Raw genomic sequence first — 16,792 nt, forward strand, 5'->3', positions numbered from 1 at the left:
AAAAGAACAGCTGGTTTATTTAGCACGAGGTGCCATGTCAATGTCCGAACTGATGGCAAACCCTGCCCATTCCACAATTGTAGGCATTTGATATTTTGGAATGGGACAACCTTGTCAAATTTTGCTCATTGATTTTAGCAAGACATGCGTTTGATATTTTTGAATGGGACGCCCTTTGCTGTCAGCAGCGTCGATCAATTTTTTCTTTATTCTTTAGTTGTGAAGTAAATATTGCCTCTGACATGTGAGTCGCTGAGATGCATAATCATCGATTGTTTTGAATGTTCTCTATGAATTGTCAGGCTTGTGTGTTTGATGGCAATGTACAGAAACGCTAAAAAGCTGCTCAAACTCTTTGTACTCCTTCTGTTCCTTTTTACTTCGCACATTGTGAAAGTGCATACTTTTTCGTATAAGATTGGTCAAAGTAGAGATACTTTGACTGCAGACAAAACTTGTATGCAGACTAGAAAGGACCGGAGGGAGTACATGTGAAACTGCTGCAAACGAGGTGATCACCCTGGGAATAATGCTAGTACGTATTGTTTTGCATGTTCATCCAATGCCAATGATACAGGAATTCAAACTAATCGAAATAAATTCATTCATACACGGTCGGATTTCATATAAACATGCCGGATTTCATTACATTTCATACATTTTTCAACTAAAAAGGGGTGCGCTGGAGGTATAATTAATTAACCGAAGCTACCCACCTGTGTCCCGCTGAGCCGAACAGAAGCTTCAGTGACTAAACCGCAGGTGCAGTTGCGTAACTGACATGTGGCTTGTTGGGCCCACATGTTAGTCAGCCAACTGCACCAGCAGTTAAGTAGAAGCAGCGTCCTTCTCAAGCACAGCTCTCCGACTCCACGTCGCCGCCAAGAAGCTAACCGGCCGTCAATGGTTAACCCGCCTAGCTTGGCTTCAACCGGAGGGTAGCAGTGATGGCCTTACTTGAACCCGAGCGGCGGCGACCTACCATGTTCTACTCTTCCTCGTTTTCTATGTGGCGTGGCCTTGTTGGCAGTGGGGCGGAGCCTCGGCGGAGCCGGCGATGTCCTCTGTCTCGTTGCCGGCGGGCGGCGCCTCAGCGGAGCGGTGGAAATCCTCCCCCACATTGCCGGCAGGGTGGGGCCTTGGCTGAGCTGACGATGTCCTCTGCCTCGTTGTTGGCGGGGCGGGGCCTTGGCGGAGCCGGCGGTGTCCTCTGCCTCGTTGTTGGCGCCGCAGGGCCTCGGCGGAGCAGGGCCTCATCGACGCCAGCGGAGCGGGGACTCGTCGGAGCCGGCATTGTCCTCGGCCTCGTCCTCGATCTCGCCAAACAGCGCCTCGCCCGCTTCATCGCCCTCTTTGCTAGCCTCTTTGTTGGCGGCCGTAGCCTCCGTCACCCGCATGCGGTACCGCCAGCGCTCGAGGCGGCCCTTGCGGGCGGAGCGGTACGAGTCGAGCAGCGCCTCCTGCTCTGTCCGCTCCGCGGCGATCTGCTCCTCCGCCTGCAGGTGCTCCTCGAGGAGATGGTGGTTGTAGGCGGCGTCGGCCTGCGCCTCCCGGAACTGCTCCCGACGCATCTGCCTCACACTGTCCATATATTGGGCATGGGCCTCGCCGATGGTCATGGTGCAATGCACCGGCGAGGATGGCGCGGAGGAGGGGGTTGGCGCCGGATCGCCGACTACCATGTTCTCCATTGGGACGTCGTCGTCCTCCGGCTGCCTGCCGGCCAGCTGGTCGGCAGCAATGGTTGCCATCTCCTTGTGGTCCGTCGTCCGCCCGTCCCGAAGAGCCCTGGAGCGCGAGGAAGCCATGGTGGGCAGTAGTGGTGTGGACAGGAGAAAGGGAACGGATGCGGATGACTGCGGCTATGGCCGGCGCAGCAGTTTATATAGCAATGGTGGGGGGACGGAGGGACGGACGTGTGGCACCGGAGTATCCGCCTCGGCAACTACGTATCATTAATGTGGGCGGCAGATGGATGGACGGACGACACTTGTGTCGTTTGAAGGCGGAGCAATCGCCTGCACCGGGAAGCGGGGTGGGCGGTGCTGACTATTTCGGGCGGAAAGCCCGCGCGCTCGAGGAGACGACTTTACTTGGAGAGGATGGCAATGGGACCCACCAGGTCCATAGCCTCACGTACGCAAGTGCCTCCTTATTATATACTAGTAGAATGCCCGTGCGTTGCTACGGGCTAAGGGCGGTCTTCAAGGTCGAAGTTCATTTCTCCCTCATACGTCCGGGTATGTTCGGATATCAAACAGGCGCTCAACGAGCTCCCCAAAATTCAACTGTATGGACAATCCGGGCTTCCCCAAATCCAGCCCATATGTGATGGAGAAATGTGGTTATCCGGACTATCTGCCATGTTATCTACAACATGCGGTCCCAACACAAAAAACCCTCCCCACGACGCATCCTTCCCTTTTGTATGCTGGACCCACCTTTTCCGGCTCGGTTTCCCGCTGTAGCGGGACATTTCTCGCTGGAGTCCTCTCCTTTAAAATAGGGATACACCCACCTCATCTTCGCCATGGCGCCCTCTTTCCTTCGCAACGTACTTCCCAAAGGACAGCCAAGGAGGAGTCCTTGCCAACCGCCCCGCTCCGATCTCTCCCCCCATGTTTGTGTCGATCCACCACCGCCATCAAAGGGGAGGAGGCATGCGCCACTCGTGACACCTCCGGAGTTAAGAAGGCGGATTCGATGTCTCCTGGGTCATTGCCCGTACATGTTGCAACACATAAATATTCAAGTGCATCAACACTGATCAAGTTAAACATGTACCTTGAGATTCCTCGTGCCACTCATGCATATTACACCGCCTCCATTGTATCTAAGCTGCCCTACACAAGAGGTTGAGGCATCATATACACCCGCCCTGTCCCCCAGCCTTGTCGTGGGCGTGATATTGCTCTAATCTCCCATCCCTCAAATCTACCTCGTATATTAAAATTAGTAAATATTTATCATATGATTTTTGTAGTGGGTTTTAATCCTGATCAGTAATATTTTCCTGCAAAGACAGTTCTGGATATAGGAACAAAGCTACATAAAAATTACTTTGAGACGCTTCCAATTCTATATGATTACTATCATCCATTTTTCAAATGAGAACAAGTGACACCACCGCCACTGCTGACCACCAACTCCCATTCAAAATATAGCTAGTAAATATTCCATAAACTGTCGTCCTAGCAAAAGGAGAACCGGGAACAATGAAAGAGCAAACTTAACGAAAATAAGCTTGCACTTGCATTTGGTTCAATGTGCTAATGAAAAATGGGATAACAAGCCAGCACCTTAAAATTTTCTTTTAGACGTGAGCTGCTGTACAAAATGCTAACCTAACCCCCAATTATAATAAGAGTATGAAACTGGTTGACAAATCCTCCCACTGCCCGACCTTATTTTCCAATGTACTCTACCACACATGCACAAGAATTTACAATTTCCCAAACAAACTACCATAACATTTCATGCTTGAGTTGTCCCAGCATCACTGAAGTCTCGGTGAGGAATTTGACAACAACCTCATGAGGACAGACTGGCCCCTACCCAGCAAGGCAGCAACAAGCTAGGACAAGGAGAAGTCCAACATCTCCTCCTCCGAGAAGCCCCCACCCTCCGCCTCAAGAAACTCCGTTCACCATGTCCTTGTCCCTCTTTCCCTCCATCTCGTCCTTCACCCTACTCTTCTCTCCTCTCTCATCCGACCCCTTCCTTATCATGTTCCTCGGCGCTCCATCCACCTTCTTCCTTGCCTAAAGCAATTCGGATAATAGTAAATTATGGTATTTGTGCATCAACATCACAATAGTTGTCCAACTAAGTCCAACAAGATTCCCAAAACTGGAACATATTGCATCATACAAATAGATGCATAAAACAACAAAAATTGCAGACACCAAAGACAAGACTCTAAGAAATTAATAGTGCCAATACATGTTGTGATAACTACTACATGAATTCAACTTAAACTTGCAAGACAGGAATGCAGGCTATACACTGAACCTTTATCATCCTATTGGCATAACCAGTACATAGCCATTCATTCCCAGATCAAATTTGTAGATCATACCCATTCCATGTGACAACTAATGATCTGCATACATATAGGAATACCATCAATAGATATCTGGAAAATAAATATTGTATTTTATGAGAACTAAGATGCTCTAATGGACCAGTATAATTCCAAGCAAACATGCAGAAGAATATTGAAGGTTTAAAGTTTTAGCGAGTACAAAATTTCAGCATATGGATATTAGAATTGCATGCATGCTCAAAATAAATAATTTTGTCAATCCAAAATATAATATATTGTTGCATTGGTAACTGGCTGATAGTTTGCTATTAATTCTTGACATTCTTTAAAAAAATCTTGACGTTTAAGTTTGTCCATGCCCATTATTATATCTGTAACGCTTAGTTCAAAACTTGAAATTAACATATGCTTTTTTTCAAACAGAATTAATCATAACAAATGGAGCAACACAAATACCGTACCACCAGACCAAGAGTTTTCTTTTATACATATTGGCATATTGACATGTTCTGTTATAATGGATGTGCAAATAAGATTTTTATTTTTGCTGGTATGCAACTAATATTCTAACCCACTGACCTAACTCAACTTAAGACAGGACAACATCATGGAGAAGGAATGTCAACAAAACTCAAGTAACAAGTACTCGTATTATGTTATGCATCCATCAGTACACAAAGTTATGATTTACCTGTTATTAACACGATTACGTGAAGAAAAGAACATGCTAAATTTCTATGCATGTGTGTGTGTGTGTGTGTGGCGAAACTAACCAAATTTAAATGTGTATTTCTGAACAAATATACTCACATCACAAATCCTTCGATCCAAGTGTGTGAATTCCATCCGATCAAACCTGCGATAAGAGAAATTGAAAAGGAGAGACATGTCACCTGCATCCAATTAGCGTATAGAACATCACGATATCACTACATCACCTTTGTGGGGCCTTGATCAATGCTTCATTCTTAAACATTACAGCATAAACAAATGCATATGAAAGCTAGAAATTGTTCTACTTTTTTTCATGATAGGGACTACCACACAAATTCTTTGAGATGTGGGACGGTAAGAATTGGAGCAGAGAAACGTTGATGTAGTAGGTGCTAAGCCATGTTGTAACACCTGGAAACAAATATCTAACCTAGCTAAGCAAAAAAATTAAAAATCAAGGAAACATAACAGACTAAAAATATCTACCCTAGCTAAGCAATAAAAAAATTAGAGGGAAACATAACAGACTAAACAGAACCCTAACAGGTAACTCTACAAATATTCACCTGGCATACGTTATCTCATTCCAACAAATATTGGAGTTACCTGTTACTGTATTTGGCAAGCAATTTCACTTTTAATTTTAAGGAACTGTAACGTCTTGTTTTTCAGATGATCCATTCATAGACTTTTTTCCTCAGTAAGAGGCCAACTTCAGTAAGGTTCAAAAATAGATATTTTGGAAAGTCTATGAAACACCTGAGTTAGACTCAAATAAGGAATTGAAACTGCAATTGTAAAGACCAAGCTACCATTTTTTTGTTCTCATTCCAGCCATTTCAACTCTCATCTTCTGAAACTCAGCCTACATCCTACAAATAAAGATGTTCAACAAATAATGGTGCAAGACAAAGCATTCTGATTACTATAATGAAAACAACTCCAATGATATTTTTTTTACATTTTCTATGATATTATACCTGACCTGATCATCATATTAGCATTTTTATCACCTAAACTTCAAGCTATTACTTGACATCTTATGAATTAAATGGTAGCTCCAAGGAAGATATCTTTGGCTTTGCCATGCTCGCTCAACTTCCCCCTGCCATGCATGTATCTGCTTAACAAAAGCACAACAGTACAACGATTTGTAGATAAATAAATACAGATACACAATCATTGATATGGTAGCGGATCGTGTGGGGGTGGCGCAGATCACGTGCAGCATTATATAATCAGTTGAACTTGGAGCTCACTGCCATTCAATCTAGGCTGCTTGCTGGTCTGGCGTCAGTGAGCTCGTGGATATAGCAGACTAACAGTTAGAATAAAATGCGTTCTTTGGTTCATGTAGAGGTACCCGATGGTAGCAGCCAATGAGGGTTCTGGCACAACATCGTGCACGGCGTCCCCGCGCCATTGGCGTCGGCGCACTCGGCGGCGATCTCGAAGGCCAACTTGCCGGACCCCATGATGGTGATGCGCTTCCCCTTAACCAGCGCGGTGGCGTCCTCGTCGGCCATGTGGGAGAGCTCCATGCAGGAGCACCCGCCCGCGGAACGCCTCCGGGCCTGGGGACACCGCTGGGATGTTGGGCATGCCGCTGAAACTGCCGATGCAGAGGATCAGGAAGTCGGACTCATGCACCTCCTCCGTCTCTGGCTCCTGCTCGCCGGCGCCCCAGTGGCCCACAGTGAGGCGCCACACACCCGAGCCGTCGCCGAAGGCCTCGCCGTTGCCGTTCCACCTCTCCCACCGGTCCTCCGCGCCCTCCGGCTCCGCATCGACGTACTCCGCGGCGACGACCCGGCTCCGGAACCTGACCTGGGAGAGGGGCACGAGATTTGTGGGTAGATAAGGAAGGGCAGGGGCCTTGATCGTGAGAAATTTTTTGAGGAACAGAAGCTGGAAAAAAATCCTGGTATAATTGGAAGGAAATAAACGAATGCGGGAGGGAGCATCTGTATGGAAAGAATCGTGAGAGGGGAGGATGGAAAGATTGGTGTTTATGGAAGATTTTTGTTATGAAAATATTCGATATGATTTGATCCCTTCTGGTATATGGAAGGGAAGGATGGAACGATTGGTGTTTTGTATGGAAGGGTGGGATCGATGGAAGGATGGAATGGTTCATTTGGTTTTTCTAGGCATGGGGCGTGTGGTTCTCGTGATGCATGAATGAAAACCGGTCTTGGTTTTCGGAGGGAGGAAAAAAATCGGTGGGAGGGAGATCGCCTGGTGGGGGGAGATCGTTGGAAGGCTGGAAACAAACGAACGACATGAGACATTAGGAGTATATATAAAACTATACTTTCTCTGTATAGGTGAATAAGTCGTATTAGAAGGTGCATCACGATCTAGGTGCAAGCAGATTGATGGAAGAAGAATATTTCTCTCTTCTAAACACAACATTTAATCACAGCAGTTAAGAAGATTCCTTATTAGCTACCCATGCAGGCCATCGTAATTCATAGCATGCAAAGCACTTTTATTTCTTGCCTAATAACCGCATGAACGTGTTGCATGCATTGGTCCTTGCCCGAGCAAAAAAAGGGAGGAAAGGGGTTTCCACGGGAGACAACGAGGCAGAGGTGGAAGCGCTCGCTAGAGTAATTTATTTTGCTTCCTCCTGGTTTCCTAACATCATGGTCCCACACCATTGTCAACCTATGTAGTAGTCAATAAATGAGAGAATTGCACAAGAAGTGGCCGACAGCTGGCACCAAGCAGCTCGAGCAGTATTTGTGTTTTTGAGGTGTGAGCACTGTAGAGTTTTTCGATGTTTAGCCCAGATATTAATTTTTCTCCTCTGAACAACAACGAAAACATCGCTGCAGGTATTAACTAGGCGGGCTATGGCCCGTCTAGCCCAGGCCAGATATCCAGCCTAGATATTAATTTTTTTCAAGCTGAAAATGGCTAGCCCAGCTATACCTTTTTTTAGGAATACCCTGGCAATGTCAAGTTGTTATTCTCGGCCCCACTGGGCTGCAAATCTTTCCTAGGAGGGATGCATTAGGCTTAACAAGAAAATGAGCTTTAAGAAATAATAAATAGGATGTAATTATAAAAACTGGGCAGTAACTATAAAAAATGCATCAAACACGTGATTACTTTATAAATATTATTTTTGGATATTGAAAATTTTAATTTCATTAATTGTTGCGAGCGTAATGTTTCGTTAGATTTTTACGTAATATAAATTTATATTGAAATTGTATTTAATCTGACTAGAAATTTCAGGATAAAAATATTTCAGATCCCATCAAAATGTGAGAAATTTTATTGAATTCTGTTTTGAACGCTTGGTTGAAATGGGCTATACTTTTAACAAACTGTAAATGGGCTGTATTAAATTCCATTAGAATTCAAAAATGGGCTACACATTCTTACAAATCTCAAATAGGCTATAAGTTCTCTGCCACACACTTCTGGCCTTACTAAGTTGACGCGTCCCCTAAAAAAACAGAGTTGACGCGTATGCAAGGCTTTGTCAACTTATAGTCAACACACGGTTCTAGCAGCAGTGGCCGTTGGATGTCCATCCAACGGATGCCGTGCTTCTTCTTCAATCTCGGATATTCTAGCTTCACCCGCCCAAAAAATGATTCCTCCCCCTGACATGTGGGGCGCACCGTTTCGGAAGCTGACCTGTGGGCTTACTAAGTTGACATACCAAGGGCTTTGTCAACTTAGTCAACATAAACGATTCTAGCTGTAGTGACCGTACGATGTTCATCCAACGGCCGTAGTGCTTCTTCAACCTCTGGTCTTCTTGCTCCAGCCGCCCAAAGCAGCGTCGGTCATGCCGCCTGCTCCTGCCTCCCGTGGCCGACTGTGCTGCCGCGGAGGCTTCACCGCCCCCTACTATTCCCACCGCTGGCCAGGCCCTGCGACGACGGCAGCCTCACACCGCAGCCGAATGAGTGAACCCTCATACTCCTCTCCGCGTGGGCATCCACTGCCGCATCTTCACCGGCTCCGCGTCGTCCCCTTCCTAGGCCTCGCCGTCGTCCACCGCCCTGGTGCTCTCGGCGCGGCGTGGTCAACATGGTCAAGGAACGACTTCCATCGTACGTGGATTGTACGTGGAGAGGCTGACAGCTGGGTCCACGGTGGCAGCAAGGAAGTGCCTCCTTATTACGCGGAAAATAATGATTCCTCCACCTGACAGCAGGGACCCACCGGACGGGCCACCGTATTTCGCGAAAAAAACGTTTCCCCCCGACTGCTAGGACCCACCAGCTACACCTTCGCACGCAAGGAAGTGCGTCCAGGCAAAAAAAATGATTCGCCCCCTGACTGCTGGGACCCACCAGCTACATCTTCGCACACAAGGAAGTGCGTCCGAAAAAAAAAAAACGATTCGCCCCCTGACTGCTGGGACCCACCAGCTACATCTTCGCAGGCAAGGAAGTGCCTGACAGTCGAGACCCACCTGGTCGAAGCGTATGTAGCGTTGTCATTCTGGTCGCGAACGTGTACGTACATATATACTGGTCGATGTAGAGGCGTGCACGTGTTGTAGTAGAGGCGCGTACGTGTCGTAGTAGAGGCGCGCACGTAGCATGTACACGTACGTACAGCGGCCAGGGTGCAAGAAAGAAAATACGGCCACGTACGTACATACGGGCAGGGTCTCGAACGCCTACTCGTGCATACGTACGGCCAGGGCCCGTGTACATGGCTGGGTCGGAACGGAGAAACAGCGTCGTCGTCGTGTTCATGGGGAGGCAATGGAATGCGTCATGTTCATGGGGAGGCAACGGAATGCATCGTGTTCATCGGGAGGCAACGGAACGCGTGGGAGCCAACTGGCTGAGTCGGAACGGAATGCGTGGTCGTCTTCATCGGGAGGGCTCGGACAGAACAGGCGATGGAAACGAGGCCTGGTGTACCGCAGAACGGAGGAAACGGACCTCCTACGGTTGAAACGAGGGTCCTATTAATCGGGAGGGGTGTGGCGTACCGCAAAACGGACGAAACGGACCTCCTATGGTCGAAACGGGGGTCCTGTTGATCGGGAGGGGTGTGGCGTACCGCAAAATGGACGAAACGGACCTCCTACGGTGGAAACGGGGGTCCTGTTGATCGGGAGGGGTGTGGTGTACCGCAAAACGGACGAAACGGACCTCCTACGGTCGAAACGGGGGTCCTGTTCATTGGGAGGGGTGCGGCATACCGCAAAACGGGACTCCACGGGATACTGTTCATCTCCACCGTCGACCCCCTCTAGCCTCCACGAGCTACTGTTCATCCACCGTCGACCTCCTCCAGCCTCCACATGCGACTGTTCATCCACGGGCTCCTATTCATCCAGCCTCCACCGCGCGCTACTCCACCGACTACTGTTGAACCAGCCTTCTCCACGGGCTCCTGTTCAACCACCCCTCCACGGGCTGCTGTTCATCGAGCCCTCCACCGTCTACTATTCATCCTGCCCTCCACGGGGTGGTCCTGTTCATCCAGCCCTCCACGGGGTCCTGTTCATCCAGCCCCAACCAGCTCGATCGATCGGGGTCCTGCTCATCCAGAGGCAACACCACGGGGTCCTGTTCATCCACCCCCACCGGGAATTGTTCATCCAACCCCCACGCAACGCTCACTGTTCATCCAGAGGCAGCATCGATCGGCTTCAGTTAGCAGCAGTAGCGAAGGAATCGCTCGATCGGGTTCAGTTAACAGCCATCGATCGATCGCCCGGGTTCAGTAACGCGTAGCCTGCAGTGCAATCGCTCAGGTTCAGTTAGAGCCCAACGCCTCGCTTGAGTTCAGTTAGAGCCAACGCCTCGCACACACGCGCATACGTGTACGAGGGAAACACGCATCGCTCGGCCCCCGACCTCCCACCGTAACCGGGAACTCCCTAAAATTTTCCTCGCCCTCGCTTCTACCATGGTTTTTTCCGTCATGGACGGCCCAAAGAATGTCATGCATCTGCGTCTCCGGCCCGCCCAGGACGAAAAGCCCATTTTCTGTCATGATTTTTTGTCATAGAAGTAGGAGCCCACCACATCTATGATGATACCGGGTTTTGTCACAATTATCGTCATAGAAGTGTCATATGTATGACAGAAATTTTTTCGTTCGGCCCAAATGTCATGGATGTGTCTTTTTTTTGTAGTGCCACTTCAGAACGGAGCTATGTTGAAGATTAGTTCTTCGTTTCAAAAGTTATCAGGAGAGCCGAATACAACCTCCAATGTTAAAGAGCCCGTGCAGCGGGCTTCTACGCCCAGTATAACTCCTTTAAAGGTAGTGCTGCTTGGCTTGATTCTTGACGGGTCTATCCCCATCTTGCGGACAGTGTCTTGATATATAAGATTGAGACTGCCGCCGCCGTCCATAAGGACTCGAGTGAGGTGGTATCCATCGATTATTGGGTCGAGCACTAAGGCAGACGAACCCCCATGACGGATACTAGTCGGATGATCCCTGCGATCAAAGGTGATCGGACAAGCTGACCATGGGTTGAATTTGGGGGCGATGGGCTCGAAGGCATAGACATCTCGGAGTGCGCGTTTGCGCTCCCTCTTTGGGATATGAGTGACATTGATCATGTTCACTGTTTTGATCTCCGGTGGAAATTTCTTCTGTCCCCCCGTGTTCGGCTGGCGAGATTCATCCTCGTCTTCGCTTTGAGGTCCCTTCCCCTTGTGTTCGGCGTTGAGTTTGCCGGCCTGCTTGAAGACCCAACAACTACAGTTGGTATGGTTCGCAGGTTTAGCGGGGTTGCCGTGGATCTGGCAGGGCCTATCTAGAATTTTATCCAGGCTGGATGGACCATCTTTATTGCCTTTAAATGGCTTCTTCCGTTGACCGGGTCTGGAGCCCCTGAATCCGGTGTTTACCGTTGTATTGTCCGAGCTTTCTTCATTGTTCTGACATTTGCTTTTGTTGTGTCGTGGTTTTCCATTACCATCCCTGATCTTAGATGTACCGGGATCACTAGTGCTGCTATGGGCTAACCAGCTATCCTCGCCTGCGCAAAAGCGGGTCATGAGTGTAGTTAAGGCTGCCATTGTCCTTGGCTTTTCCTGGCCAAGGTGTCTGGCTAGCCATTCATCCCGGACACTGTGATTGAAGGCCGCCAAGGCTTCGGTGTCCGGACAATCGACGATTTGGTTCTTCTTAGTGAGAAACTAGTTCCAGAGCTTACGGGTTGATTCTCCGGGTTGTTGGATTATGTGACTTAAATTGTCTGCATCCGGGGGGCAGACATAGGTCCCTTGGAAATTGGCCCGGAAGGCGTCTTCAAGTTCTTCCCAGCTTCCGATGGAGTTTTCGGGGAGGCTTTTCAGCCAGTGCCGAGCTGGTCCTTTTAGCTTGAGGGGTAAGTATTTTATGGCGTGGAGATCATCTCCGCGAGCCATGTGGATGTGAAGAATAAAGTCTTCTATCCACACCGCAGGGTCCGTTGTTCCGTCATATGCCTCGATGTTTACGGGTTTAAACCCTTCTGGAAAATCATGTTCCAGCACCTCATCGGTGAAGCACAGGGGGTGTGCGGCACCCCTGTATTTGGCTGTGTCGTGGCATGGGTCCGACGGTTGTAATGTTCGGTATTGGTTCCGAACTGGTAAATGACCGGCATATTTGGTTTGATAATCGTGATCCCATGTAGGAGCACGTTCTCTAGATCCATAGATGGACCTGGTTTTGCCAGCCTTTTTGTCCAGGTCCTCACGTAGATCGTGTGTCTGGTCCTGAGCCGCAACCTCCCTTTACGGGGAGGGGGTGCAGGTTTGTGTGCGGCATTGCTAGCCGCTCTGTCTCGACCATGAGGTGGTCGATGTGGCTTGTCAGCCATATTGTTTTTCAGCGGTATAGGCGCGATAGCCTCGTCGTTGAATTCGGGCAACAACTTACGCTTAGGATAGCTCTTTGTTTGGCGATTACTGCCATATTTTTCCTCAGCGTCTAGCACTTCATTCCATCTGTCATTGAGCGTATCCTATGCGGCTTTAAGCCGCTGCTTCTGCTTCTTCAGGCTCCTTGTAGTGGCGATAAGCCTTTGATGGAGGCGTTCTTGTTCTAATGGTTCTTCTGGGACGATGAATTCATCGTGGCCCAAGCTGATCTCCTCTTCGGAGACGGGTTGATAGTTGCTATCTTCGGCATCGCTGTGGTCAGACAACATCCCCGGACTGTGTTCGCTGTCCTCTCACACGTCCTACTCCAACGCTGGGTCTGCGGGGTCTTCGGCTTGGTCTGGATTATCATCATTGTCCGTGACAATGTTGCTGTTTTTCCTTTTGCCGGATCAAGGTCGGCGCTTCTGACGCCGATGCTTGGGAGGTTCATCGACGGGCATACTGTTATCGTCGTCGGCCTCCTTCTCTTTAGGTGTGTCCACCATGTATATATCGTGTGAGGATGTAGCTGTCCAACGCCCTGTAGGTGGTGGATCCTGTTCCTCTCCGGCATCGTCGTCCATACCGTCGATGTCTTCAGAGTCGTAATCAAGCATGTCGGTTAAACCATCGACAGTGGCTATAAAGTGGGTGGTGGGTGGGAAACAAATTTCTTCGTCGTCTGCTTCCCATTCGAGCCGGACATAGTTCAGCCGAGAGTCCCCCGACAAGGAGAGGGATTTCAATGAGTTCAACACATCGCCTAGAGGTGAGTGCTGGAAGATGTCCGCGGAGTTGAACTCCAAGATCGGCGCCCAATCAGGTTCGATGGACGCGGATGCACACGGTCCGGAACATATGGCCGGAGACGAGTCTGAGGTTCTGGTGACACAAGCCCAGCTCGATGTTGGGTCTGTGTGTGGCTCGAGCACCGTTGAGTCTGCGGCTTCCGTGGCGGGGTTAAGCTTCTCGTCTTCGGGCGACGCGGTCCACTCCGGATCTAGGGCCAGAGCGGTTACATGTTCTACCTCCTGAGTGCGGCCTGATGATAGATTTAGGTCATGTTCATCGTGGTGCCAGGGGACAGCCATCATGGGCTCGAATCCGTGGAAGATCAAGTCTCCACGGACATCGGCCACAAAATTCAGGCTTCCAAATCTGACCTGATGGCCAGGGGCGTAGCTATTGATCTGCTCTAGATGGCCAAGCGAGTTAGCCCGCAGTGTGAAGCCACTGAATATGAAGATCTGCCCGGGGAGGAAGATCTCCCCCTGGACTGCATTGTTGTAGATGATTGATGGAGCCATCAAGCCTTCTGGTGACGACGCAGCGGAACTCTCAATGAAAGCACCAATGTCGGTGTCAAAATCGGCGAATCTCGGGTAGGGGGTCCCGAACTGTGCGTCTAAGGCTGATGGTAACAGGAGGCGGGGGACACAATGTTTACCCAGGTTCGGGCCCTCTCTATGGAGGTAATACCCTACTTCCTGCTTGATTGATCTTGATGAATATGAGTATTACAAGAGTTGATCTACCACGAGATCGTAATGGCTAAACCCTAGAAGTCTAGCCTATGATTATGATTGTTGTCCTACAGACTAAACCCTCCGGTTTATATAGACACCGGAGGGGGCTAGGGTTACACAAAGTCGGTTACAGAGAAAGGAATCTACATATCCGAATCACCAAGCTTGCCATCCACGCAAAGGAGAGTCCCATCCGGACACGGGAAGAAGTATTCTGTCTTGTATCTTCATAGCCCAACAGTCCGGCTGTCCAAGGACCCCTTAATCCAAGACTCCCTCACCCGCCGCTCTTGTCGCTCGCTTACAGCGGCCCTTCTTTACCATGGATGGCGCTTCCCCATCGCACGATCGTCGTTCCCTACCGGTTGCATTCGTTGGATCACTGTTTCACTAAAAAAATACACTTCCGTGATGATACGTGTTTGTCACAGTAGGTCGCATTTTCTGTCATGCATGTACATCCATGACAAATTTATGACAGAATCAAGATAGTCATACCTGTGTTGTCGTAGAAGTGTTCCATGACATTACCAAAATTATCATCACGGAAGTGTCCACTTCCATGATGATAAATCGCGCATCATAGAAGTGCTTTCGTCAAGGGTGACCGACACGTGGCATCCACCGTAACGGAACGCCGTTAAGCTATCGGGTCGGATTTTGGATCCGATAACCCGTTAATAGCCCTGACCAATGGAAAATTTCCACGTGTAAAATTCTGATTGGCCGAAGGGAACACCTGTCAGCTTGTCAGTGGGCCAGATGTCGCCCGTCCATTGGAGGAGACATGCCTATGATACGTCGACACGTGGCTGGGCCCAACAGAGGCCCATATAGGTTAAAAAGGCTGGCCCAGTCAAAGGCCCGTAGAACTTAATTAGGTACTAGTGGGCCAGCCCAATAACAGCCTGCTTAATAAAGGCCCATTTATGGCCCGAAGCCAGATCTGGCCCGTTAATTGTTCGCCCAATATTTGGGCCCATTTGCAGCCCGCAGCTAGATCTGACCCGTTAATTGTTCGCCAAATATTTGGGCCCATCTACAACCCAGTGACTTTCGGCCTGTTAGAGGCCTGATGTAGACATGGGCCCATTTCAGCCCGGTGTGACTTTCGGCCTGGGAATGGCCCGTGCTGCCCATGGGCCATATATGGTCCGACGGGACATCAGGCCCACTAATGACCCGTGCTAAAGGTGGCAACAGTTAAGCCCAATGTGACTTTGGGCCTGTTAAAGGCCTGTCGTGTAATTCGGCCCGTTGATGCCTGTGCTAAGCTTTCGGCCTCTTAAAGGCCCATGATATTAGTGGGCCAACTAAGGCCCGAGATATGTTTCGGCCTGGTAACGGCCCGTGAGCTAACTGGGCCCAAAACGGCCCGGTTTACATTTCGGCCTGCCGAAGGCCCATCGACGACTAGTGAAAATTGAGGCCCAACATGCATTTTGGCCTGCTAAAGGCCTGTGGTTTCATCTCGGCCGTAACAGGCCAGTACAATATTCAGCCTGTTAATGGCCCAACGCTACCTGGGCCAAACTAAGCGCTCGGTCGACAAAAGGCCCAACTAAAATATAGGCTGGTGGAAGTTTGGGCCTAGCGCAATGTGTGAAGGCCCCAATCATTCGGGCCCAAGAAAGACGCAGGCTGGCCCAATTGTGGCCCGCTAAAAACCTGGCCCGTTAGAGTCGAATGTTTTGGTCCGGTCGACTACATCTGATTTTTTTTCAGATAGCGAATGATGGCAGTAACTAGTAGGAATTAAGAACAAACCTACTCTATACAATAAAGAAATTACGGCATAGTAACTAAGAATAAACCTACACTATACAATAAAGGATTTAAGGTATATTACATCCACCGGGCATCGAAGTTCGCCACCAGTGATCATAAAGCGCAACGAAGAAGCAGATTACAAAAACTGGGCACCATTGCAGCGTAACAAAATAATACTGAACCGAGACCACTTCCAAGACAGTTCAAGAAAGGTTAGCCTTGCGGAGGGACTGCTGCGCAAGCTGCTGAGCAAGGCTATGAGACCGGCCTAGCATGTCGGCCATAGCTTCCAGGTGTAGCTATTTAGCAATGAGGTTCTCATTGGTGTTCTCCGCAATCTTTCTTAGAGATAAGACTTCAAATCGAAGTTGAGTTGTAGAATGCCTTTCTGCTAGAACTTGGGACTGAAGAAGTCGAACTGATTCAGACAACGAATTCTGTGAGCTTGTCTGACTATTAGTCTCAAGTAACTTGAACACTGCGTCAAGACAAGACTTTGGGGTTGTCTCGCTATCTTCAAGATGTTTTGCCTTCTTTGCTGCAATATATGTTGGGTTCGTCTCATAGCCTTCAGCAGACTTGTGCATGCCATCAGGCATATCACCCTGAAACAAAGCAGAGAGATGACAGGTTTTGCACGTGTATAAACAAAGATGATAATTGTTCTGTCAATTCTATCCAATTTCAAATTAGAAAATAAAGAGTAAGTTCAAAATATCAATAGCATAATTTGGCATTGTTCATAATGCGGGGAGCTTCACCACACTACTGGATTACCATGTCAACATAACAAGCATAGATGAAGGGCAAAGAAAATCATTGTATCTATTTTGGATAATGTGCATGGCATGTTGTTCATATCATTAGCCACATCAGTAAGA

At 48.8% G+C, this 16,792-nt stretch overlaps 1 long non-coding RNA gene across 1 annotated transcript; it reads right to left on the minus strand.

Moving 5' to 3' along the window:
* Positions 1-3,299: 3,299 nt before the first annotated feature.
* LOC123106865 (uncharacterized) lies at positions 3,300-6,858 on the minus strand. Its single transcript, XR_006451531.1, has 3 exons — positions 4,856-6,858; positions 4,012-4,102; positions 3,300-3,761 (listed from the first exon to the last, which is right to left on the minus strand). It is a non-coding gene; the product is annotated as an uncharacterized lncRNA (long non-coding RNA).
* Positions 6,859-16,792: the final 9,934 nt, after the last annotated feature.

The sequence above is a fragment of the Triticum aestivum genome, chromosome 5A (genome assembly GCF_018294505.1).
Source record: "Triticum aestivum cultivar Chinese Spring chromosome 5A, IWGSC CS RefSeq v2.1, whole genome shotgun sequence".
NCBI classification, from domain to species: domain Eukaryota; kingdom Viridiplantae; phylum Streptophyta; class Magnoliopsida; order Poales; family Poaceae; genus Triticum; species Triticum aestivum.